The sequence below is a fragment of the Mus musculus genome, chromosome 13 (genome assembly GCF_000001635.26).
Source record: "Mus musculus strain C57BL/6J chromosome 13, GRCm38.p6 C57BL/6J".
Taxonomy (NCBI): domain Eukaryota; kingdom Metazoa; phylum Chordata; class Mammalia; order Rodentia; family Muridae; genus Mus; species Mus musculus.
The window spans coordinates 110,561,625-110,588,360 of NC_000079.6; the positions used below are offsets into that span (position 1 = coordinate 110,561,625).

Below are 26,736 nucleotides of genomic sequence, written 5' to 3' on the forward strand. Positions count from 1 at the left end.
GGAGGTATCAAACCCTAGGTCTTCACAAGGGAGCCTGGGTTCCTCTTCGTTTATCTGAAACATCAGAAATAAAACCTGACTTGTAAGGATGTTAATCTCCCACCGGGGGCATGTTCTTCATTTAAATTGACAATTTCATTCATTTATATAATGAATTTCCCTAACTTCATATTGCTTCTTCTCCTTGCCCTTTTCCAATCCCTGTCCATCGTGTAGTGGAACCTTCTCTCCTCCTCCCCCTCTCTCTTCATCGCCCCTCTCCTATCCCCCCCCCCCCATCTAGTGCCCTCCTACTTTCATCTCTTCGTTCTGTGTGCCCTCCACTGAGTCTAATCAGTTTCTACCCTGAGCATGGCTGGTTGTTTACCAGAGCAAGGGCTGACTCACCACTGGAGAAAATGACACCTTCTCCCCAGAAACCTTTAATTACCATTGTCCCTCAGGGAAAGGTGGGGTCTATGAGGGCCCTGTCCAGTAAGTTTCTTTGTCAGTGTGATCTGGGAATTGAATCAAACTCTCTTGCCTCCTTACGAGCAAGATAAAAAGAAAGAGCTGTGAGCTGGCATTTGTTTTTGTTTTTTGTTGTCCCCCCACCCCCACCCCCACAGATCTTATAAGCTGGGTACAGTCTGGTTGTTTCTGAGACTCTCTAGTTTGACCAGTGTGTTCCTCCAGCCTCAATGCTCAGTTTAAACCCTAACTATTTTCTTCATTTCCCAATACATTGAAATACTTCTACTAAAGATGAGAGGCTAAGACCGGAGGACCATGAACTTGAGAACAGCCTGGCCTATGACGTAGTGAATTCAAGGTCAGCTATGTTACCCAGTAAATGAATGTAAGCTGGTAGGATGCAAAGCCAGATTCTTTCAAACTTGTCCTTGCTACCCTGGAAAGAAATTACCCAATGCTTTGAGTTGGAGGAGCATGCCAGCATGGTATTCTAGAGGGGGCTACAGTGGATTTGAATACCCCTTTAAAAGACAGAAAGCATGGCTAAATATATATCATGACGTCAAGAAAGGTTCCTGTCTACAACTTAGTGTTTCAGCAAGGTTTCCTGTAATGACCTATGTCAGGTCACGTGGCAGAAAAAGACACACTGGGCAAGTGACAGTGAAATATAGAGAAAAAAAAAAGCTCAAAATCACACCACGTACAAAGAAGAAGAAGAAACTCAATTCTGCTAGAGCTTTACTGAAGAGATGTGTGGGGTCTTGACCCAAGAGAAGTAGATTAAGCTTCCCCAGGCCTCTATTTGGAGATGAAGTCTTCACATAGCACAACTGCATGATAAACGTGGGTTTGTTTACAGTCCCTCTATGGTTGACACTATTCATCATTTGAACAGTGTGTGTCTAAGGATTTCCACAGTCCCTTTGAAGCTTTCTTAGCTATGATTTCATGTGTGGTGAGTCAGAGGGAACAAGCAGGATCAGGAAGTGCTGAACAATAGGACTGGGAATAACCGTTCTCACCGGTTGAAGGCAGCCGATAAGGTCACAGGGTGGGGACTCCCTCATCTTCCTACCCTCCCGAGGCAGAGAGTGGTTCTGTACTAGCCCTTCCCTTATATACAAGGGCAGCAAAGTTGGAAAGTCTGAGACACAGGGACAACCTTTGTCCTTCATTGGAGCTTCTAAATATGCACCTGTCTAAATGTGTGCAAGACATCACACACACACACACACACACACACACACACACACACACACACACACACACACACACACCACAGTCCCACAGTCCCTCTTGTTAAGTGATATTTAGACATTTTTAACCAAGTCAGCTACTAAGTTTCTTTTGTGATTTAGCATTTCCATTGGAGACACTTTGGAGATTTTCTTAGAGTCTGTAATTGATGGAAGAAACAAAAGAAAAATCATGATATCACCATCAAATACTACCCCTTTTAAACAATCCTTTGGCATTTTCTAGAATATGATATCAGATGGATTGTTCAGATAGACATTTTGTCTATGTCTTTTCTTCTGGGCTTTGTCACAGCTTGTGAATTGACAAGAAACATTTGGGTGATCAGAGAAGGCTACATATGGGTTTCTTTCAATGTCTCTGGTGGTGAACTTAGCTGGAAATAGTGTTTTGACAAACTTGGCCCTTTGGTCAGCTATAGATTGAAATAATCATATACCTGATACCAGTCTAAGGATTCCATGTTGGTGAGAATCCAACAGTGAAGGATGCACCCCAACTTAGAGCCCCCTCAAATAAGGTTGAATGTGATTTGAAAAAGTATATAAAACCAAATGCAGTATGAAATCAGCTTGATACGGTGTTTTCTGCAATAAAAATAGCAGAAAGTCAACTTTAAGAGATTCTTGCCTGACCTCAAGGACAGAAAGACAGCCAGAGATGAGAGTCTGTGACAGGAAGGGTATGAGAGTAAGCCTAGGCCCAATGTGGGAGTCAGCTCCTGGGCAGGGCCAACAGCAGATAATCAAACCACATCCTATGCTAGGGCTCGTGGGTACCACCCAGCTACGTCTGTGTGCTATTAATAACAGGCTCAGCTGCAGCCTGCCATCCATCTCGAAGGACAAGATCAGGATGGCGCAGGAAATGACTGTGGACCTGTTTACTTTCTCGTGACCTTTCCTCCTCAGTCAGCCAGCAGGTGCTGTCAGGAGAGCCGGGCCCAGAGGGGAAGAGCTCTGAACAACAGCACTTAGAGATGATTTTCTCAGTTGATAACGGTAGATCGCAACTCTACGGATGGCTGCAGAACAAGCACTTTCAAGCTTGGGAAACGATGCGAGTCACCTGTAGATCAGAACCTTTGTCCTATCTCTGTACTCGAGGACTTGTAAGCCTAAACGCGTGCCTAATCGTCCAGATTCCCGGGCTCCACTTGCGCCCACGTGACTGAGTAGAAAAAAAAATTGAGTCCGATATTTCTGTCAACAAACTTTGTAAACTCACATTTATAGAATGATTTTAGAAGGTGCTTTCTGTCTGTAGAGATGAGCAGAATAGCTAGCAAGGAGCATCTTTGGAGATTACAAGTTAAGACCATTAGGGCGGAATGGGGAATGGTTGAGTTCTGTTTACAAACTCAGTTTTGCAACTTGGCTGTTTCAGTAAATTAGATTCAAAACAGTTCCCTTCTGGTGAGTCCTAAAACTTCCTAAGTCATTTCTGTCAGCCATATATATCAATTTTTCAGGAAATAACCCAAAATCTTGAGAGAAACAAAGCTTGTTAAAAAAAAAAAAAACCAAACGTTTGATTAAAAAAAAAAAAAAAAAAAAAAAAAAACAAAGTTTGATAAGAGGGTGATGACATCATCAGATCCCACCTGTAGTTTGCAGAATGGTTGGAACTTTACTCAGGGATAGGGTCACAGTTATTCCTTGTTGTTGCTGTTGGAAACAGCTGGCATTATAACAGCTACTATTCATGAACTATAATAACAGCTACATACCCAGCACAGGGTGCTTTGAATATTCTCATTAAAGTCTCATAGCAAGTCTATAAGTGTAGTAAGATTTTATCCCCATTTTAGTTTTGAGGAAACAAGCTTAAGGAAGATACATACTTTGCCTCACTTGGACTGGATGGCAAGTGTTCATGAGAGGATGGTGAGGTAGGCCCAGGGTGGAGGCAGGAGACTGAATCCAGTACAAAACGCCCCACATTCTGCTCTTGGCCTTCAATCGTCCCCAAAGCAGTGATCCTTGGGAAGTAAAAACCTCCACCCTTCAGCAGCTTAGTGTGGACATTTCAAATCCTTCTCTGGGAGATGGAGAAATGATGCCAGAGGAGGGGGAGAGGCTGAGAAAGCTGGAGAGCGAGGTTGGTGTAAGAGAGGATGCCTGGATTCTGTTCGCCACAGAAATTGTGGCTTTCTAATTCTGTCCAAGGCCATCTTAGCAGATGCTATTTAAAATTCATTTATTCATTTTCCAAATGCCTAAATAAATCAGGCAAAACAAGGCCACCGTGATGTGTGTAAGGTCATACTGCTTCTGTTTACTTATTAATCATTAGTCCTTTATATTTGAAAATGCCTGTTTGCAGAGTACTTAGCGAGGGAAAGAAATTTCAGGAGGGTAGCAGGGATGTGACAAATCTGAATTTTAATGTCTCAATCTCAGAATTTTGTAATGCAGATATTCCAGGTGTAAAACTGGCTGTAGTCATTGAAATAGTTTCATGTATCATATTAATAGACCTTTACTGACTTATGGTCTATTTTAGTTCTTGCTTTACTTCATAACAAGGTTAAAAAATGGAAACTATTGTTTTCTTTTAAAGCAATTTTATTTAGTTGAAACGCTAAATCATCAGGAGTGAAACTATGGTTAGTTTGAAGTTACTGCAAAGCCACACAGGGCGGTGGGCATCACATTCGTAGATGTACTTGTGGTGGTCTCATGAATCAAGCAACATTTACTCTGACCAACACACAGAACTACTTTTTGAATCCTTAGAATTGTCACCAATAAGGTTCTTTTCTAAAGAGAACCAAACCTTGCTTTGAATACGTGGATAAATAATAAAAAATGCATTTTATATGTATATACATGTATGTATATGTATGTATGTATGTATGTATGTGTATATATATGGTATTACAGGAATTAAAATGTTTTAATGCTCATTATTCACCTAATTTCTTATGAACTCACCCTCAAAGGACCTGGAACAGTGGGCTTTCTCAGAGTCAGATTTTCTGTCTTCTGGTATGATTCGCATGATTTTCCTTTGCCTTATTTTTCTCAGCTCTATAATGTTTTCTTTAAAAGTCACAGATGTAAAGAGACAATTGAGTAAGTTGACATTAACATGTAAGTTCAGAGTATTGTCTCTTAACTCTCCCTCCCCCCACAAGGGTTGAAGGCATTACTTAGTGTTTAAGAGCACTTATTTTTCTTCCAAAGGAAATTTTAGCTCCCACTATCCATATACTGCAGTTCCAGGGGATATGGTCCTCTCTTCTGGTGTTTGCAGGTACCTGCATATACACGATACACATAAACTTACATAGGAGCACACATGCACATATAATTTTTTAAAATGTGGGAGTGACCTACAAATATCTGGTTGAATTTAAGGTCTCTTCCATGAGATGGAACCCATACCTGAGGCTGATCAGGTGGGCAAGAACTTGAGACAAGATAGGTCAGGGTCCCAGGGAAAAACCAAATACTATTGTTCTGCCAAAGGAACGTAACCTTAAAATGACTCCTAGTGGCATTCTGCTATATTATCCTGCCTTGTTCAGTCATCATCAAAGAAGCATCCTTCTGCAGTGAGGGAGAACAAAAACAGAGACCACAATGGGCAAAGGGCAGAGAGTAAGAGACCTTCAAACATTCAGTTCTAAATGAGGGGGTCTTTATTACATCCATTGATCCAGAGTCAGGGAGAAGAAAAGTCAGAAAGATTGTAAGAGCTAGAGGGGACAGAGGAGGACATCAAGGAAATGATGCCTTGCAAGCACTTCAGGAGTGATGGCGCAGATGAACTCACAGACTGCAGCAGCACACTCAGGGTCCACACAGGGCTGAGCCAGATGGAGTCCCAGAGCAGAGAGGGGAGATGGACACAAGTCCCCACCCCTAACTCACAACTGACAACTACTTGAAAAGAAAAACCTAGTTTTCTCCCACAGTGTATTGCTGGGTATCTAAAGTATGCTTTAGAACAACCACAGGTAGTGCAAGGTTGTCACAGCTACCCATTCATTAGGGTGCCTCTCACTGGACCATTTACTTATTTCTCAGGAAAACTGAAGACAGTTTCTTCGATGTTGAACACAAGACACACTTCCATTTAGCAGCTCCAACCTATAACCACTTACAAAAACAAATGTCTGCTCTTCTTTGTTAGGTATCCAGCTCCACTGAGGTAGTAACTAAGATGGCCAATTTACTCATTCATGTCCAGCGATCAGTACACTGCGTTGTCCATCATAAGTACGCAAGAAGAATCCCTTAGTTGAAAGGAAAGTATCTTTATGCCCTAACTTTGAAAGCTTATATGTACTTCACATATAAGCATCTACAATCATGTATAACTTCAATATCGATAATGCTTAAGTCTTATTTTTAAATAAAGTTTTGTTTTTGTCTTTGCGAGCTAGTTCTTGGTGTCAGCACTTAAATTCTTTGAGCAAAGTTCCTCTATTTCTTTGACCTCTATTCCCTCAGTTAAGTTTATTTTTCAAGTGACCATCAATTCATTTTAACACATTTTAATTTTGCAGATGTAGTGTGTATAACTGCCTTCATTGGTATGTTCCTTGATGTTGGAAAAATTAGGCTTAAGAACTATAGATAGAAGAGGGAGAACAATAATAACACTAAGATGAACTGAAGTCCAAAGAGGAAGTCACACTGATAGACTTTAAATTTGCCTGATAAGAGAGTGTGTTTAATTTTAACCTATACTTTACCTACATTTTTATAAGATTCTTAATTTTCCTGAAGAAAGATAATCGATCTATTGCCTATATGGCTTGAGTAAAATCATTGTAAGGACTTGTGAAGAGGATCAACTTCACAATACTCCATGCACATGTACTGTGGGTTTCACAACCACACACATGATGCACTCTCAGGTGGATTTGCACGTGGGCACTTGAATGCGCGCGCACGCACGCGCACACACACACACACACACACACACACACACACACACACACACATTGAATGAGATCAGGGTTAAACCTGCTCTGCAAAATTATAAAATAATAAGGAATTCATTTTTCCTTGTCTTTTTCTAGCCTTCTATATTATTTATAATTTACAGTTCATAGAATTGTCTAATAGCAACCAAGTACTTAACGCCATAGTTCAAGCAAGTAGAAGTTTTCTTTGAGTTTATGACAAATCATAGCAGAAGACTGTGCAAAGGGGCTAGGCTAGGCATCCTCAAGGCTGTGGTCTCTAAAAGGTGTTGGCTTTTTCTGCGTAATGGCAGCATGGGGGAGTTCAGTTTCCTTTCTGGTTTGACATTACTGTAAAGTTTGCATATGTCAGCTGAGACTGATAATGAGGACATTGTGACACAGGAACAGCAACAAATATGGGGAAGTTTGAGGACACACCCACCAGTTGGGTGGTTGGGAAAGGGAGGCTGAAGATCTGCTTCCCCTGAGAGACAAGCAATTTTCAACGATGTAAAACACAAGCTACGTCTGCACTGCAGTGGCCAAAGAGCAAGCAGTAGAGTGTCATGAGACAGGACTGTTGTCCTGGAAACATCTTTTTTTAAAATAACAACTTAACAAGCCTAACGCAGTGAGCCCCTACCTCTAAACAGCCGTAGCTTGAGAAGACATGTGGGATATATACTTATCCACGGCTTGACCATTTCCCCAGATGACATTACTGTGAAGTTTGCATAAGTCATCTGAGACTGATAACAAGGACACTGTGCCACAGCAACGACAGACAACAAATCTGGGGAAGTTTGAGGACACACCCTCCGGCTGGGTGGTTGGCAAAGGGAGGCTGAAGAGCCTGCTTCCCTTGAGAGACAAGCATGTGCTACCCTGTTCTCAAATATTTCAGTTATTCATGGTCATGTGGCTGTGCATATGGAGGAAAACAGAAAAAAAATGTCACAGGAAATGTACCTTCTGTTCCCATTGTATCTGAAGATGAGCCATTCATACAACTTGGATGTAGATACTTCCTTACATGTACCTTGAGCAACCCAAGAAATTTGGGCAGGTTTCCATGCTATGACAACACATTTGCTTAGAGACCAAGCAGCCCAGTGGAGAAAGCGAGAAGTAAGTTTTCTTTCATTTTCATTTTAATCCTTTGGTGCTGGATGTAGAACCCATGGCCTCCTTGCATGTTATCTGTCCTCCGTTGAGTGGCTCAGAAGATAAAGACTCTTGCCACCAAGCCTCAGTTCAATTCCTGGGACCCACATGGTGGAAGGAGAGAATCAATTCCTGAAAGCTGTCCAGTGACACCCCCAAAACACCATTAAATAAATAAATAAACACTTCAAGAGGAGATGAGTGAAAGCTGCTTGTCCATTAGAATATTCAATGGAAGACTTCCGTTGACTACTCTAGTATCAGGTGGGACACAATTCTCAGTAAACTCTTCATCTTCACATCAACTGGGAAGATTCGGATTTTCTTTAGTCTAAGTTCAGGGGGCTATTGCAAAACAATCAAACTAGTGACTTGCAAGGAACAGAAGTGTCTTTTATTTTTACATTTTTTATTTTTATTAGTGTATAGAGTCATAGGCTTCAAGGTATAGTTTCATACATAATATGTTCCTATTGGCCTCCTCCCTCACCACCTTCCTCCCATTTACTTCATCCTCGTCTTCCTTATCACATGTAATGGATTGCTATCCTTCTTTAAAATCTCTACTCCCTTCTGTGGACCCTTTCTGATTTATCCCCATACTCACCCCCTTACATATCTGCATCCATATAAAAATATAAACGAGAATCTGTACATGACAGAGTGTCTGTCTGTCTTCATGAGCACATGTTACTTCGCTCAACAGAGGAGTGTCCAGATCTGAGCATTTTCCTCCTAATTTCATTTCTCTTGATGGCTGACTGACATTCTGATGTGTTGCTGAACCACATGTTCATTATGCTTTCATCTAACAACAGAAATTTCTCACAGTTCTAGCAGCTGGCATCCGAGCTCAGAGTACCAGCATGTACAAAAAAGGTCTGGTTTCCAGTTCAGATCTGCCTGTCTTCTTCCTGTGCCCTAGCAAGCTAAAGAGGATGAGGCAGTGCTCTGCGAAAGGTATTCATCTCATTCAAATTGCCTCTGTCCTCATGACCTAACCATCCCATAGATGCCCCCCAAAGATCATCACCATGTAGATTAGGTTCACCTTGGGTGTTGGATCCAGGGAAGGCAGGCAACAGACTGAAAGTCCCTCTGGTTGGTGAAATCTTGATTGCTCTGGAAATCTAAGCACTAAGTTTCTGTGATGTCACAGGGTAAGGAAGAATTAGAGCCCCACCCTAGGCAGCTGTTTCCTCATGCAGCAGTTGAAGTATGTCCATGTGAATGATGTTAGCAACATTGTGGTTCATCCATAAAATCCAACAGAACAAAGAATTGCTCACATTTATCTCAATATAGGAGAGTGGGGCTCTCACATATAACTCTAGGCAATAGAGGATCACTCATCATATATTTATGGAGAAATGTTTGTTATGTATGAGAAAGCATTGCAGCTACTGTAGATAGAATAGGACAAAGTATCTCCTCTCAAAGAGTTGACATTATAATGCAGAAAGTAGAAACTACTACCAACAGTGATCCAGTGAACAATAATATAGTGATCAAGACAAAATAAATACATAAAGGAGTTAAGACAGCATGAATCAGAGGGTGCATTTAAAAACAGGAGTCTGTGTAGGATCTTTTTTGGGGAGGAGACTTCAAGCCAACATGGTCAAGTCATGGAAAGTGTGGCAGGTTTCTGCTGATTCTCTGCAGAAAACCACTCAACAAGGACAAACATCCAGAGCCCAGTATATCTGGCCATAGGGAAGTCTTCATTTTGGGTGTGAAGAGAATCTACTGGAGGATTCTGAGCAATGGAAAATACTTGAGCTAGAGATAAACTTAACTATATCACAGTTTGGGAAATTTTCCTTTTCCTATCTCTTCCCACTCAGGGCTGGGTGAGGCTTGTGGAGTTTGAGATGTGTACAAAATCTGACCATGCTCTGGGAAGATTACTTAGACCTTTAGTTCTGTCTGTTTGCAAGAACCCTCATGCCAGATGAGTAGGCATAGCTGGGGAGGGGTCTAGAGCACAGCCAGATTTGTATTTACTCATGGAGGTAGCTGAGATTAAGTCAACAGGACCCCAAAGTTCTCCAGCAACTTACTCTGTAAATCATGAGAAAGGAGCCTGTGTGTGGTGGTACAAGGTTGCTAAGCTCCGGAGTTCCCTTGCTTCTAGAATGTGAAGCAATTCTGCCTATGTGAGGGATCCATGAAAATATCTTCAAAAATAGACATTGGCATATTCTGGCAGAAGGTCCAAGTATCAATAATTTCATATCTCAGCCTAAGTATTGATTTGAGTTTGTGGTGAAATCAGACAATAGTGAAAAAGGGTTATTTAACCTGAAGATTTAAAATGCTATAAAATGATGATCATATTAAAAGCACTAATTTTTATATTATTCAATACAAAACTTGCAGCCAAGTTAATATTTTGGAGCAGTCTAATTTACTCCTGGAAAAGAGTAAGCAAGGTGTCCCGAGAGTTCACTGTGACCCATGTAAATGTGTACAGTAGACTCCATGGGGTGCCTTTTCAAATGCCTAGAAAGGTGTTAAACTGCTTCTATAGGTATACTACCTATTTTCCTCATTAAATGTTTGCATAGACATCTCCGAAGCAATGTTATAATAAAATACATCAGTACAAATAGAAAGTTCAGTTTTGTGCTTAATTCTCTGTGTCTGTGTGTATGTGTGTGTGTGTGTGTATGAGAGAGAGAGAGAGAGAGAGAGCGCGACAGAGAGAGAGAGAGAGAGAGAGACAGAGACAGAGAGACAGAGAGAGACAGAGAGACTCACTGCTTGCTGGAGCATGGGTCGGGTTATTTTGTAGACCAAGGGCAACTCTTGTGTGGCTACACCATGGACAAAATGACATCCCTTCCAAACAATTGTTCTTCAGTAGCTCTTAAAACCACTGATATGCTCTGACACATGAAAATGACTCTTGTGCAGGAAAAGTGATGAGTCTGTCTTATAATTTTTTTCTAATGTACATATGTAGGCATCCTCATCACTGCCATTTAAGGTTGCAGAGACACCACCCCAAAGGCATCCCAGAGCCATTTTATTGACAAGGAAAAATATAATTCAATTGCTCCTTCATGTCTGTGTCGTTGAGACGAACCCTACTATTATTGGGAATCAGAGATCTAGAAGTGAAAGAAAAAAGCAACGGATTCTATTTTCCTTCACCACTTTCTACTGGAGAAAACCTTTTTTTTTTTGTTTTTGCTATAAAAATTAAGAAAGCAGTGCCTTAGTGGGAAAGAGTAGATACTGCTCTTGCAGAGGAACTGAGTGCTGTTGATAGTCCCTTATAAGCTAGCTTACAAAACCTAGAACTCCACTGCAGTGTTATCTGATACCAATGGCCTCCTCTGACATCTACATTCATGTACACACACCCACGTACAGACACATGTGAATACACAATTAAAAACAATAAAAGAAGCCAGGCAGTGGTGGCACACTCCTTTAATCCCAGCACTTGGGAGGCAGAGGCGGGCAGATTTCTGAGTTCGAGGCCAGCCTGATCTACAGAGTGAGTTCCAGGACAGCCAGGGCTACAGAGAGAAACCCTGTCTCGAAAAACCGAAAATAAATAAATAAATAAATAAATAAATAAATAAATAAATAAATAAAATAAATGTTAGAAAAGAAAGATTCCTTTATGTCCAAATTAGCTTATTTTGGTATGTATAATCCCTTAAATCTTTAAAATGTTACCTATGTGCATCATACACATCACAACATCCTTTTAAAATGTTGTATATATATATGTATCACATTATGTAAACATAAGTAAAAACTTTTAGTTTTAGTGGTGTCAGAGTATTGGTCATGCTAGGTATTTTTTAACAAATTGATGTTACATTCCATTGTTGTATGTCAGTCAAAACAGATAAGGGTTTAAGCAGTTATAGTTATCCTTGGTAGGAATACATCACACCTTATTTAGAAATTCTCTTGTCATTTAGTCTGCTGTGTTTAGTTGTATTGTTACAATAAATCTTTGGATGGAAATACTCAACTATCTACCTTTTTCAGTTGTGTGACTATATAGTATTTCCTTAGGACACATTATTAGAACTACGAGTACCTGGTGAAAATAAGCTGCCTCGAGTGACTGACACATGTACCACATAGTCCTCCAGGGAGGACGGACTGATTTATCCATCAATAGTGAATGCATGTGGGAGGCTTCTTTTTCCATTCAGCTCTCACCATGAGCTTCTTTCAGTTCTTGACAATGTAACCTCAATGGAGCCAGGGTACATTTGGAGGGGGAAGTCTCAGAATTTGGGATTATTTCATGGCCCTTCATGAATCATAAATGTGGAGCTTTCTTGCTACCAGGGCTTCTGTGGGCAGCAGGAAGTATTCTGGGGCGTGTGTAGCATGCTAATGCCACGTAGCACATGTCTGCAGCTTGACAAAAGCATAACCAGTGTTTGATGCGAACCCAACAGGAAATGCAGGGAGCCCATGGCATTTCTTAAATCCAGAGAGGGGATAATAATCCCCTGGCTGAAAATGGATCTCAATGATGACGTGCTATGCAGGGAGCAGGGAGCCCAGGCTATTACTTCAGGGCTGCCTGCTCTTTTCCAGAGTAAAGGCTGATACAGGCAGAGACTGGATTCTTTATGCTGCAAGTGTTTCTAGTCAATGATCTAAGAAAAAAAAATCACACAAACTCAGAAGGCTGATTATGAGAAGAAGTTGAAGCATTGCACCATTTGCAGGCATGCATTTCCGATGTAAGGAAAAACAAGTAGGGCATCGTTAGCAGCAGGAAGCATTTAGTTGAAATCTTCCATCCTTTGTTGATAATCCTGATTAATAAGCATTCTGTAATCAAGTTCCTGCACCAGGATAATTATCTTAATATCTCAGTTTTGCTGCGGCAAGCATCATCATTTTAACTAATCTATAATACCACATATCAATTAAAAACTGGCTGGTCAAATGAGATTGCTTCTATAGTCTGTCTCTTCTTTCTAGAATTGGATTTATGTAACAGCGCATCTTGGTTATTTTGGCTAGATAGAATGTCCTGTTTTAATTGAGTCGTATTCTGTTGGAAATCAAAGGAAGGCATGCAGATAGAGAGATCATACATGCATGATTTCAGGTGATGGCAATTGCCCCCCTCTTCTGCAGGGAGGAAGCCACAAAGTCAACTATTCTTGTCAGCCCAGTATACATGTAGAAGCTGGTTAGAATTTGCCTAGTTAATTTGATTAATGCCAACTGTATACAAATCCTCCTCCTCCTCCTCCTCCTCCTCTCTCTCTCTCCCTCTCTCTCTCTCTCTCTCTCTCTCTCTCTCTCTCTCTCTCTGTGTGTGTGTGTGTGTGTGTGTAGTAACTAAGAATTATGTAAACAAGAGGTCATTCACTGTTTGTACATTTGAAAATTAACATGTGGCATGGGGAACAGCGATCTACCACTTATCTGTCGATTAGATATATCAGTTCCAAGGCCTTTACTGAGATGGACTTGCCCAGCTGTGCCCGTTTCCCAGTCAGCTGCCAACATCTGGTCCCTCCTGTTTATTTCTGTGATGCTCATTCCTTTTATTTTTTCCTGCTGCCAGGTTTTACTGCCATCCTCCTGAAGCTAAAAATCCTTCCACTGCTCAAGCCTTTCTATATTATTTCAGCAGGTTCTTGGCTCAATTTTCCAGGACGCATGATGGGACCAAACTGTACGTCACTATGTGGAAATGCACAACCATAAATTCTGCTCTCTCTGGAATGGAACAACAGATTTATTCTTGGTAATAGCTGTCATCTCTATGTTCCTCCTTATTGTTTTTGGAGTATTAAGCCAAGTGAAAGGAGCTGTGGTTGGCCTGTGGAATCCTAATGAGATGCAAATCACCATCGACTAAGCCATTGCAGCAGGAGTTTCACTATCTAAAAGAAATGATTTGTTTTCTGTCAGTCATGTTTTATCCTCCATGGATAACAAATACCTTGCTTCAGTCAAGGCTTTGCATCTGTAGATATCAAATACCTTAGCTCAGCTTCCTTCTCAATGGAAACAACTGGCTGAAAGAAACAAAACAGATCCAAAAATCAATATTCCTTCATGCAAACCTGGAGACGACAGATGTCATTTCTGACATCTAGCATGAAGTCCATTCACATGGCCTTCAGGCAATGACATGATGTGTATCATTCACTCACAGAAGAGTTGAATAAAGGTGAAGTATTTGCCTTTCTAAAGTGTTTGAAAATCTAACGTCTGTAATAAGGTCATACCTGAGAACGGTGCATGATGAATCTAGACCCTGTGGCAAATGTATTATTTTACATATTTAAACAAATGCATTCAAATGATTAAAACTTTGCATCTTTATTAATATAATTTCAGGAAAGGCGGGGGGAGGGGAAAAGGTGTGGCTGTAAGGACAGAAGAAAAGACACTGTGGCTCCTGTGTACGCGTTATTGCATTTTTAAGAACTTGAAGGTACAAAGTCTGGCCTAGGGCTTTGGATAGAATGTGCTTCTGCTTAATGTTTACTGAGGTGAATTAAGAGAGAATCAGTTACAATCACAGTTGAAAGCACAGACCCCCACGGCCACACCAGCCAGATTTAATATGAAGTCAGTCATCTGTCAGCCAAGAGATTTAGTTATTCAACCTCTACATGATCCAGTGTGCTACAGTATTCAAAGGTGACCTTCAGGAGACAGACTTCCTCTGGCATGCTGTGTATTGATTTAGATACGCGTTTGGGGTGCTTAGGTCAATGCCTTTTGGTTCCTGTTACTTTTAAACGGGGCCTAGGTTTGTTGCCCAGGGTTACCTTTAGCTCATGAGTTTAAGGGATCCATTAGCCTCAGTTTCCAGAGTTCCTGGGACTTCGAGTGGATGTCATCCCTCCCAGCATAGGCTGAACTCTTGGTGGTGATGATAGCATCTACTACTAGATTTGTTGAGAAGAAGGACAAATCTAATTTTAGCTTTTGAAGACCCAAGAAACTGAAGAAAAATAATTTCTCTCAGTTATTTGTCAATAATAGAGTTTTACTTACACATTTCCTGATTATAGAATGGGAGGTAGAAAATGTTTTCAAAGCCCTGTTAAAGTCAGGCTTGGTAGTTTTGATCCTTGAAAGGCTAAGGAAGGGGAGATAGCATTTTAAGACTAGCCTGGGCTATATTGCAAAAATACTGTTTCAAGAACAATAAAAAAAAGTAACACTTCCTTGTTCTTTATACATTAAATAGTGTTATATTTTAATTGACATAGGAAAATTGATTTTTAAAATATAATGCTATGATTTCATTACATGTATAGAGCTAGATAACTGTGATCACAGTAAGAACACAGAGTTGACACGATCGACTACTCTCCCTATACCGTATACTGCAGTCTAATCCTCCTCTGCTTTCAAATCCAGGTAAGACTGATCTGCTCCTGTCATGATAGGCTTGGGTCTTTGGAGACTGTGATATGAATGAAATCTCACACTGATTGTGCAATTCATCTTTCATGACCAGTTTATTTTACCCAACGTAATGACTTTAATACTCATCCCTGGTTTTTCTGCCACGAATAGCTTGCTCCCAAGATGGTATTTATCAGCATTGTCCACTTACCTGCTCCAGGCACATTTGAAAAGTAAGATATTAAAGATACCTGTGTGGGAATAGGTGTTTATTTCTTTTGGGTAAGTAAAAGTCCCAGGAAGAGTGGACCGCATTCCATTCCTACCAGAAATGCATAAGAGTCCTCCTTGTCCCTAGTCTCTCTGGAATTTGTTGCCCAGGACAAATATATATATACTTGAACTTCATGGTTATGTTAATTTTGCATTAATTTTCCACTAACTAATGTTGTTGAACAAATTTCAAGTTTCTATTTGCCATGATTAAAATCATTCTTTGGTAAATGTCTTTTTCAGTCCTCTAAGGGGGGAGGGGTGTTTGCATATTAATTGTTGAGTTTGGAGAAATCTTTACAGGTGGTTTGATGGATATGCAATAATAAACATTTGTTGTATATGCACAATCTTTTCTCACATTATATTTTTGTTTTTGTTTTTGGGTTGTTTATTTTTACTTTTTTTTCATTCAGTTTCACTACAAATGATTTCAGTATCAATTAAGAAACAGGGAGATATTTTCAACATCTCTAGTTATTTTCATATTTTCTCTTTTTTCTTTCATGTATCATGATTTTTGTTCTGTGTTTAAGGACTCTTCATCTATTATATTTTCTGATAACCTTGATAAATGTTAATATTTGCACATCAACTTCTTTGAATCATGAAGAGACTTGAGACAAACTAGAGATCTGGTTTCCTCTGGTTTTTGTTTTTGTTTTTGCTTTTGTTTTGTTTTGTTTTGTTTTGTTTTGTTTTGTTTTGTTGGGGGTGGGGTCTGTGTTCTCATTCACTCTTTAGGTAAAAGAATAAAAATTTCAATAGTCAAAGAAGAAAGCTAAGTTAATATGTTGATTTTAGCCACAATAATGATAGCTTAATAAAAATAAAAAAGAGTCAAAAGAGCTATTCAATTCATGGACACTTTAAAAGGGAAACAATAAAAACATGTAGTTTGTGCATAGTGTTTTCCTTAACTTCATACAGGATGTATGTTCGTTGTACCTCTGGGACTGTTTTTTGTTTGCCTTTTCTATTTCAAGCAGCGCTTTTTATCTAAAATTTCCAAAGGGATAAAGTTGTGTTGAAATTTGGATTCAATAACACAGTGATTTTCTACGTCTGATAAAGGCTTTTTCCTTTCCCAGGTCAGAAAGCAAGTTTGTTTTTAACAGTTTCACCAAGACCATCAAAATAACCTTTTACAAAAACAACTGTTGGCCAAGGTAATTGGTCAATACTTTGCTGAGAGCTGAGAAATAAAGTGAAATTGTCCACGTGTTAGGAAACTAAAATTAGACATGACAAGAAGTCCAAATATTAGTGTTTTTTCCTGTTGGGCTAAATAAAACCCCTGCTGATTCTTCAACGTTTCCGACAACATATTTGAGCTAGAGTTAAACTGAACGACGTTCCCCTCTTGCGGTGTTTAGCTTAGTTCCCAGATTCCTTTATTCTGCTATAAACTAGAAATCTGTAATTTTATTTTAGTCTCTTGGAATGTTTTCTACTGGCGTATGAGGTTAGAGCCAGCACCCACTCCCTTGTGGAATGACAGCTCTTGCATTAACCAGCTAGGTCTAAGGACAATGGAAGAGACTGTTCAGGTTCTGATGACAGAATCAAGTCCCAGCCCTGGGGAAGAAGGTGAGCTAGGCTTGATATGGTTTGTAATAATTTTAGGCAGTTGAACACGCTTTTCTAGGTAGTTTTTGTCTGTAGAAGATTTTGCAGCTTCAATTACTATTAAGTTTTCCATCGTACCATGGGACTTTCATTTTATGGTTATGGATTCCCTGATTGAAGCTAAGTCTTGGATTTGTGCAGTGTTGTTCACAAAAAGAGTACTGCAGAAAATTGCAAGCATATGGGACAAATGAAGCAGAAAAAAATTTAATAATTCCCTAGGCTTGCCATTTCCACATAGAAGCTCTAGGGAAAGTATTTGATAAGAGAAACTTGCTTTGGCAGAAATAACTTTTGTTCCAAAAGAGTCAATTTTCCAAAAAGATGTTTTTATCACATGGTGATAAAGTAGCATGCTTCCTTTCTCTGCTATAGGGGACATGTCAATGGTCATCAGACTGGAACTATAGTTATATCACCTATGGACTTTCTTGTCATTTATCTTTTCAATGATTTAATTGGATGAACGCTGGAGACATTAGTTAGATAATGACATTCTTACCTTTTCTACCTGGAATACTTTGTTCGTCTCAAGTTTAAAGATACAGAAATGTGCCCACAGGCTACTGAGAAAGAGACAGTGTCCTTGACAGAATCCCCATATCCACAGAGGATTCTGCTGTGAGTCAGCTTCATAAACTTGAACTTACAGCTTTCTAGAATGTGAATTAGAGGTTTAGCCAAATGGAAATACTGCCGTCTAGTAGCTACAATTTGGAGCAAGCTAGCTAGCTACCATAATCCTTACTGTTTTATCTTTAAAGGGCTGTTGGATAGGTTGCTTTTGGCATTTTACTTAGTAAGACAGAGAAGAGAATGTTTACAGGACTCTGTTTCTGCAGCAGCAGAAGGTATTATCATTATGTAAACTGAAACTATGCTGAATGATAAAATGGCCGAGAACACACCTTTTCTGCACGAATATCATCTATTATGGTACAATAGACATGCCTGACTTTTCTTACATTCTTCTCGGGCTTTGTCATCTGGAGGATACGTGTTCTATCCACTTCAGAGACTGATTTTTGAGCTGACATGGTCAGAGAAGGCTATATGTATCTTTCAGTGTATGATAGATTTGGGCAGAGCTGTCTCTGTGGACCCTGACCCGAAAGGAAGTCTGCATTTCTTTGGAAAGATTTTAGACTTTGGAGTTTTGGTTTTCTACTCAACACAGCAGGAAGTTTAGCAGAGTGAAAGGAGACCTCCCCTGCTGTGTTCAACCCCCAAGAACTAGGCTTGGACTAGCTCCTTTTGCTGGAGTCCCTAGCAGGAGGCTTCTAGTGGACCTCCTCTACCATCAGACACAAGGGAACGACATACAGATGGGGATGAAAGGAGACTGGTCTCCCTCATCAGGGTTCCTTTTCCATTTTAAGATTCAAGCCACTCATTTTGGGGGCATATTTCAGTATATTGATGAAAACAGCCAGCCTTAATTTCTACCGCTAAAACTTGAACTTCAATATTTCCCCTTGCAAATATAATTTAATGTTCTTCATTATTGCCCTCCAAGTTCTCATACGCACCAGGCACTGAATTCAAGATGATTAAATAATTGAAGTTGGAAATGAGGTGAAAAGATTGCTTGTGGAGAACTCTTTAAAATTCTCATCAGAGTTCACAGTTGTACAGGCTGAATAATTATGGCTTCTTTTTGTGTAGCTCTGAGGTCTGAAGACTTTTCAAGGCAGTCTCTTCCAGGGTGTGCATGATTTAAACGGGCTGTTATGATGCTCATGTTTGTGTTTCTTTTTACCTTTAACCATCGCCGACTAAGAAAAGAAATGCAAATAAACAGGAAAATAAATTTGCTTATTTCCTGTTAGCAGCAGCAGCATATAAAGTTTTGATAGAAAATAACAAGGCTTTTAATTTTATAATACTTGGGAGTCTTCTTCTATTTGTTGATGTAGTAATTTCACCTAAATCTTGGCAGAGTGCAAAGATAGCAATATCAACTGTGTATACAGAGGGTATCTTACTAATGCCAATTAGAAAAACGGGGGTGAGGGCTGGAAAAGGGCCTGATCACTCAGGGGCACTTGCTGTTCTTGCAGAAGACTGGAGGTTGGCTCCCAGCCACAATATATGGGGTAGTTCACAAGCGCCTGTAACTCCAGCCTCACGGGGTTTGTTTTCGCCTCCTGGCTTCTACAGATGGCCACATGCATGTGAGAACACACACACACACACACACACACACACACACACACACACACACACACACGGGCAGTAGAAGACAGAGACATAGAAAGACAGAGATACACACACATACACATAAATATAACATAAATATTTTTTTCAAGAAAACCAAAGATGCATTGGGGAGATTTGCTTCTGCTTTTACACAGAATTGATAAAATTATAAGCAAGTTAAGGTCCAGAGTGGTTCAATTCCGAACCATAATATTTGAGTCTCAATCTTGTCCTTTTCAGTTATTAACCACAGATAGATCAAATTCTCTAACTTCAGACTTCACTGTGAACTAACTCCCAGCTCTAAGGCAGGGAAACCATGAAAAACTATGGTAAACCAACTGGAAATTTTTTTAAAATCTAAAGGATGATAATATGAAGTATTATTATTGTAGGAACTCATTAGAAATTGATGAATCCTACTTAGAACATATCTGTGTGAAGGAAATATAATTATAATTTATCCTACTCAAAATGTAAAATCTGACATTGGGGTTTACTTCTGATTCTAAGGGTCCAAAGACCACAGATTTTATAAAAGTTACATCCCTTTCAAGTTTTGATAGCCAATGGTTGTAGGTTGTCCTAAGCTTCATTTGCCTCCAAAACTTATGATCTTTGTTGATCTTGGCCATACCCTCCCATAGAGAAGGAATGTAGCTTCCGTGGCCACCGTTCTAGGAATGATTTCTTTGACTGAAGATTGTTAGTAAGATGGGGATAGTGGGGTTGTCGTTCAGTTGCAATCTCTGCTCACATGTACAGATGCATAAGCACGTTTTCTTTTACTACATCAGATATTCAGAAATAGAGTGGCTTGATTGGAAAATAGGCATCACATAGGATCACATTGCCTGTGACTTTGCTCTTGGAATCAAGAGCACTGAGTATATCCAGAAACTGAAAAACTATTTGGAAAATCTTTTGTACTAGGATGATTAGGCCTGACCATCTGTTTTGACACTGTCAAAACCAGTTGAACTGGTCTGTGCAAAGCCCTATCTGCTTGTGGATATCTCTGCCTGGGCTTTTAACTTACAAGGACATGTCTTATGTTTTCTCCCACTGGCTGTCTACTTTTTCCATAGAAACCAATTCCGGTGACTCTTGCTCTAAATTAGGCAAATATCACTTTGCTTGCTCAGTACCTTTAAGCAGAGGAATACCATTCGGCACAATTACACAGACACACATTGCCCAGACACATCAGAGGAAATTTCTTTTTGAAAAAAATAGACATTTCCATAACACAGTACATTTATACAATGGAGTACTACTCAGCTATTAAAAACAATGAATTCATGAAATTCTTAGACAAATGGATAGATCAGGAGTATATCATCCTGAGTGAGGTAACTCAATCACAAAAGAACACACATGATATGAACTCACTGATAAGTGGATATTAGCCAAGAAGCTCAGAATACCCAAGATACAGTTTACAAAACACATGAAACTCAAGAAGAATGAAGACTAAAGTGTGGATACTTCGTTCCTTCTTAGAAGGAGAAACAAAATACCCATGGAAGGAGTTACAGAGAGAAAGTTTGGAACAGAGACTGCAGGGATGACCATACAGTGACTGCCCCACCTGGGGATCCATCCCATAAACAACCACCAAACCCAGACATTATTGCAGATGCCAACAAGAGCTTGCTGACAGGAGCCTGATATAGCTGTCTCCTGAGAGGCTCTGACAGTGCCTGACAAATACAGAAGAGGATGTTCATAGTCATCCATTGGATAGAGCACAAGGTCCCCAATGAAGGAGATAGAGAAAGTACCCAAGGAGCTGAAGGGGGGGGTGTCTGAAGCCCCATAGGAGGAACATCAATATGAACTAACCAGTACCCCCAGAGCTCCCTGGGACTAAACCACCAATCAAAGAAAACACATGGAGGGACTTGTGGCTCTAGCTGCATATGCAGCAGAGGATAGCCTAGTTGGTCATCACTGGGAGGAGAGGCCCTTGGTCCTGTGAAGGTTCTATGCCCCAGTATAGGGGAATGCCAGGGCCAGGAATGGGAGTGAGTGGGTTGCTGGGCAGGGCGGGAGGGGGGGCGGCAGGGGGGGGGCAGCAGGGGGGGAGGAGAGGATAGGGAATTTCTGGAGGGGAAACTAGGAAAGGGGATAACATTTGAAATGTAAATAAAGAAAATATCTAATAAAAAACCAGCATTAGAATCTTTTAAACCATTTCTCATATCTTTTTTTTTCTGTAATCTCCCAAGGATTTCAGGATGCAATATCTCCCAAAGAACAGACTTGGAATTAGGTATGCATTAAATTGAGGTTGTCAGCATCCTCTTGCTATTTGAATAAAGAAGCTGGAAAACATGTAGCAACAACATGCATCTTACATAATAGGTGAAATGGAGTTTTTAAAATAGGATTACTTATATGCACGAAGTAAAATTTTAGAATGCTTTAGAAAAATGGATACTGCATTTCCTTAAACAGCATTATATAATCTGTGCAGCAACGACTAAACATAATGATTTCCAAAGCACCTTTCCCAACCAGCTCTAAGTAGGTTGACGATATGAGCTTATTAATCTTCCCTCAGTCTGTTTACTACCAGGTCATCGGATACTATTTTACTGATTTCACAGATCAGGACCCAGACCCAACCACTGGCTGTTCAAAGACGGACAGATTTCTGGAGAAGAAGCTCCTACCATTACCCAGATGTGTTACTGTCGACTCACATGCAATAGTCACAGGGAATCAAATTTAACAGACCCTTTCCCAAAGCAAATGTCTTCTCACTGATAACCCAATGAATAAATAATTTGTAATTAGCTAATTTTGTGCAACATTCTGGAACAATTTGTGTTACCTCTCTGTCATTAAACATGAGATAACCAACTTATTCTGAGTAAAGGGTTGATTTGGCTTATCATCTTGGGAGTTGCAGTGTGTGATGGAATGAACCAGTGGCTGTAGGACCTCTGTGGTACTTCTCAAGGCAACCTAAGGAGACTCACCCAGACCTTGGTGAAAAGCTCAGAGTTCAAAGAAAAACTAGTGATGATTTCTCATTTAATAATAAAATTTAGTGCTAATGATCAGAGAGGCTCTCTATTGGCTTGGGGGGAAAATCAGATTTCTTAATCTCATTTGAGACAGGGAATGAGTCTTATTATTCTAAACTCTGCTGCATAGAGGAGATAGGAGAGTAGACACTATTGTATATTAATAGCCCTAGTGTTAGTATAAGGAGGGTCTCTGGTAAGGGATATTCTAAAGCCAATGCTTACATGTTTATATAGTTTACAGGGGTGTTATACAAGATAAATTTCAGTCAGGAGAAGATCATTTTCCCAGTATGAGTCTGTTGTCCTGTGTCCTAGATCTGGTGTCCATTTCCTCTCTGAGCCACTAGGGTTTCTTGTCTAATGCAATGCCACAATGTAACTATAGCTGCAGTTGGCTAACCTTGAGACTCCTATTCCTATTCCTATAATAGGTTTAGTCTTGGTTATGGCATATACTCAGTGGACTTTCTGATAGCAGTCTCTATGAAGCTTTGCTTTCAGTATGTTCAGGAATTTGACACACCCCGCTCTACTTGCTTTTCTTGGTAATGCCATTTTAATTTTTTCCTTGAACTCAAAACTAAGAGTATATGAATGCTTTGTGCTCTTGGTCTGTGGTTCCCTCTCTCACCAGTTGCATTGAGATTCTGCTCCCTGGGGGAAAATCATTGCCTTCTACCATGATACTTGCTGTGCAGTGTCATTAAACACCATTAAGCATCTTCCATTCAGGGAATATCTACAACATGGACAGCATAAAATAATCTGACTTTTGGTAACCTATCTTGCCATATTCCACTGCAACAAATAAACAGAATAACTGTTTATCCTAAGTAAATCATCAGATATTTTAATTAGCCTTGAACTGCACATAGCAGCTATTATGTATGCATAATTTAACCATGCAATTAATGGTTTGAGTTATCCTAATTTAGCATAAATTAATATTTTAATTAAGGGAAAGCTCTTATTTATGCCAATAGGCACAGCCTTGGCTGCATGTATTATTACAAAAAAAGTCCAGAAAACGTGATGTCAGGATTGTTAATGAGCTTGACTTAATCACGCCACGTTGTAGACCTGCAGCAAATATCACATCTCGTTTTGTCAATGCCATGCAACACAATCACGATGTGACCGTTTAAAATAATATGAATAAAAACAATTAGCCTCAGACAGGAGCCTAACGACGTCAACAGGAAGTAAACTATGATTAAAATCCCGATATCGGCAGGACTACCAGTCACCCTAATTCATGAAGCTAAGGTTTATTTCTATTTATATCGTAAACATAGAAGCTTCAGTTTTGCATTTACGCTATAGAACTCTGCCAGCATCCTCTTTTACTAAGATGGAACTGTTACCACCCGGTAATCATACTGAAGCAGATTAGATAAGGAAGAACAAGTTTTTTCTTTTTAAAAGGGGGCACACATGAGACTGAATTATATCACAATCCTGATACCTATTTAAAGCAATATTAGATAAAATTGTGGTCAAAGCTTAAGAATAACTGAGTAAGAATTCCTTAAAGAGAAATAAATCTCGGTTTGAACACAGTAGCAAAGCAGACTGTCGGGCAATGGAGAATGTTGCATAAAAGAACAGAGTCGTTGGTTTTGCTGTGACACATTAATAACTGAGCCCTTGGGGACCTCCTGTAACCTTCCTGGACCCCACCTTTCCACTGAAAAGAAGGAATATGTTTTAGGTAATAACCTCAAATTTTAAAGCAATTACTAATCTATAGGATAAAAAGGAGGTTGAAAGTATGGATTTTCATGTAGTCAAAATTATTTAGTATCCATGCCAAACACATAGAGGACAAGATGCACACTTTTGGTGGGGTTTGGCTACTTTATTTAATTATATTGTGGTGGTTTTATTATGCTAGCTTGCCTCAGCTATGGGTGTTGCTGGTGATTGGTTGGCTGGGGTAGACACTGTGCCCTGCAGGCCTTCAGCAGCTTTTCCCAGCCCTGTCCTAGTATACAGAAATATCAAAGCGCTGACAGATCCTGCCACCAAACTGCAGGACATGCAGTTAAATCCAAACTTTCGATAAAGAACAAAACATTTTAGTGCCTGTCCATATACTCCCTGAGACATATTTATGCTAAAGATTAGTCATTATTTATATTAAATTCAAAGCTAAATTGGTGCCCTTGTTTTAACTGGCAACATTGAAAAGTAAGAGAGTGTTAAATAAGACATTAATACTGCCCTTAGAAGCCAGCTTGGCATTTCCTGATGTTCCTCCTCAGAAGGAAGAGCCCTCCCAGTATCTGCTTTCTTTTGCTGAAATTGTCTATCTAACCCTATGCTTCCTGACCTCTTGTCGATACCCTACTTGTCTTAGCTTCTCTGCTGTATCCACCCATGAGAGCTTGGTAAAGACTGTTAATGGACAAGGGCATGGGATATGACAACAAGGAGAAGTACATCACTGCTCATCCACAGAGCATCTTCCTAGGGCTTTAGCTCATTCTGAGCAGCTGCCTTCTTCATCTTTGCTTCACATCTGGTGCGAGAATTGACTACAGAATTCTATTTTATAAGGGGAGGGGCTGCACACTGCAGAAGTTTCAGGAGCAGAGCTCCCCCATATTCTGTGTGTACTGAAGTGCTGTGTGATACCACAGGAACTAATGTTTACAGAGCTGGATAACAACTAGGCATGATTGCACATTGCCTTGTCAAGTTTCAAGTCATGTATGATTGCAGTGAATCACAACTAGTTGCAGATGACAAAGAACCTAATTACAGCAGGCTGAAAAGTACCAAATGGCTATAATCACATGACAGCCACTCAACTGGACAGAAAGGACATGCCAGAGGGTATCACAGTTAACAAATTGCAAATGGGTGTAATGATAGTGTGCGAAGGTGTTGATATTCAAACAGGAACACTAACATGCACTTCCTTGTACTGATTCTGCTGAGATTGGAGGTTTGTTTGTTTGTTTGTTTGTTTGCTTGTTTTGTTCTTCAGAAAAAAATTTTATCAGGCTGTTGGCATTGTCTCAAATAGTCATGCTATACTCCTTAGCTTACCAAACTTCCAAACGAGGTGTTCTTGTTGTCCTTAGAGTTAGCTCTGAGATACAATATTGAAACCATAGACACACTTCTGAAACAAGATCAAACATCAAAACCATTACTAATATCACGATCCTTGGGTAAAATTCACCAAAAGTATAATGAAAAGAGAAAACAGAGTAGAGTGTCACAATGTCTCTATGAAATTTTGCCTTACTGTCAAGGGACATGACTGTTCAGCACTGGCAGAAAGAAGTACTGTGCCTATCCCTAAGCTATGTCTGAATTAGAGTTTCTACAGTCCTTAGAGCTGCTCTCTGAAGTCACTCTGTTGCTCCTCTTCTGATTCAGTCTAACAAGCCCTTGCTAGGTTGAGTGTATACCAAAAAATTCCAATCTTTAGCTTATCCTAAGTCTTTTTCTATCAATGCTTGGAAACAGAGAACAACTGTGCATAAATAGGAGGCAATGTGGCCATATAGAGTAATATAGAAAAGACACTGACCCTAGAACGTAGTTGGATGATGAAAACATTCATAAAGACCTCATCAACCTTTGTAAGATACAGTAGCATAGGAGAAACTAGAAAATAAATAGTTGTAAACAGTGTCCCTAAATACACTATATTTTTACATATACTTTGGGGGAAGGGTTTATGAAATACATTTAAAATATAATGTCAGAGTACCCAAACAGGATCAAGAAACATAGGGACTTACCTAAGTATGTTTTCTGACCAAAGTGATAACCATAACCCATACCCACTAGACACTAAAATAGTTCTTACTCTAATAATCAATGTGACTATTCAAATATAGTAATCAGTTATAGGAAATAACTAGTAGATACTTGTTAAACAAATATACATATTAAAATTTGTTGGGATTTGAAGAAACCTCTGATTATATATTATATAAATATAGCATATAAAATTACATATTATGTATATAATAAAAATATTCATGATGTCTAAATGCCTATTACAGAATGAGAAAAAAATACAGAATCGACTAATCATACTATCAATACAATTTAAACACATGGCATAGTCTGATTTTTAACTGATTATCCATTGTACTTGAGGATAAAAGGTGCTTCAGTTCGAATTCTTCCCCTGTTGCCCAGCCAGATGTCACTTTGAGTTCGGATTCATGTTCTTCTGATTTGGGAGTGCCTACTTCATTTTCCTAGGCCTCACAGGGCCTTTCGACCTTCAATGGCTCCAAATTGAACTAAAGTGATAATCTTTGTTACATATATTTCTAAGAGCTGCCAAATGCAGTTGAACTCCTGTCATTTTAAATCCTTTATCACATATCACAGACATAATACTAATCTTACCCTCACCACTACTTAAAAATCTTTTTCCAAGAAAAATCAGCAAACATA

At 39.6% G+C, this 26,736-nt stretch overlaps 1 long non-coding RNA gene across 2 annotated transcripts; it reads left to right on the plus strand.

The window, feature by feature from the left end:
• Positions 1–7,087: 7,087 nt before the first annotated feature.
• Positions 7,088–16,601, plus strand: Gm32990. Of its 2 annotated transcripts, XR_873951.1 has the most exons (5): positions 7,088–8,062; positions 8,630–8,758; positions 13,431–13,547; positions 15,079–15,181; positions 16,534–16,601. It is a non-coding gene; the product is annotated as a predicted gene, 32990 (long non-coding RNA). The 2 variants fall into 2 exon arrangements; XR_382900.1 differs by lacking the exon at positions 8,630–8,758 and having other exon boundaries at positions 7,088–7,762.
• The last annotated feature ends 10,135 nt before the right edge of the window (positions 16,602–26,736 follow it).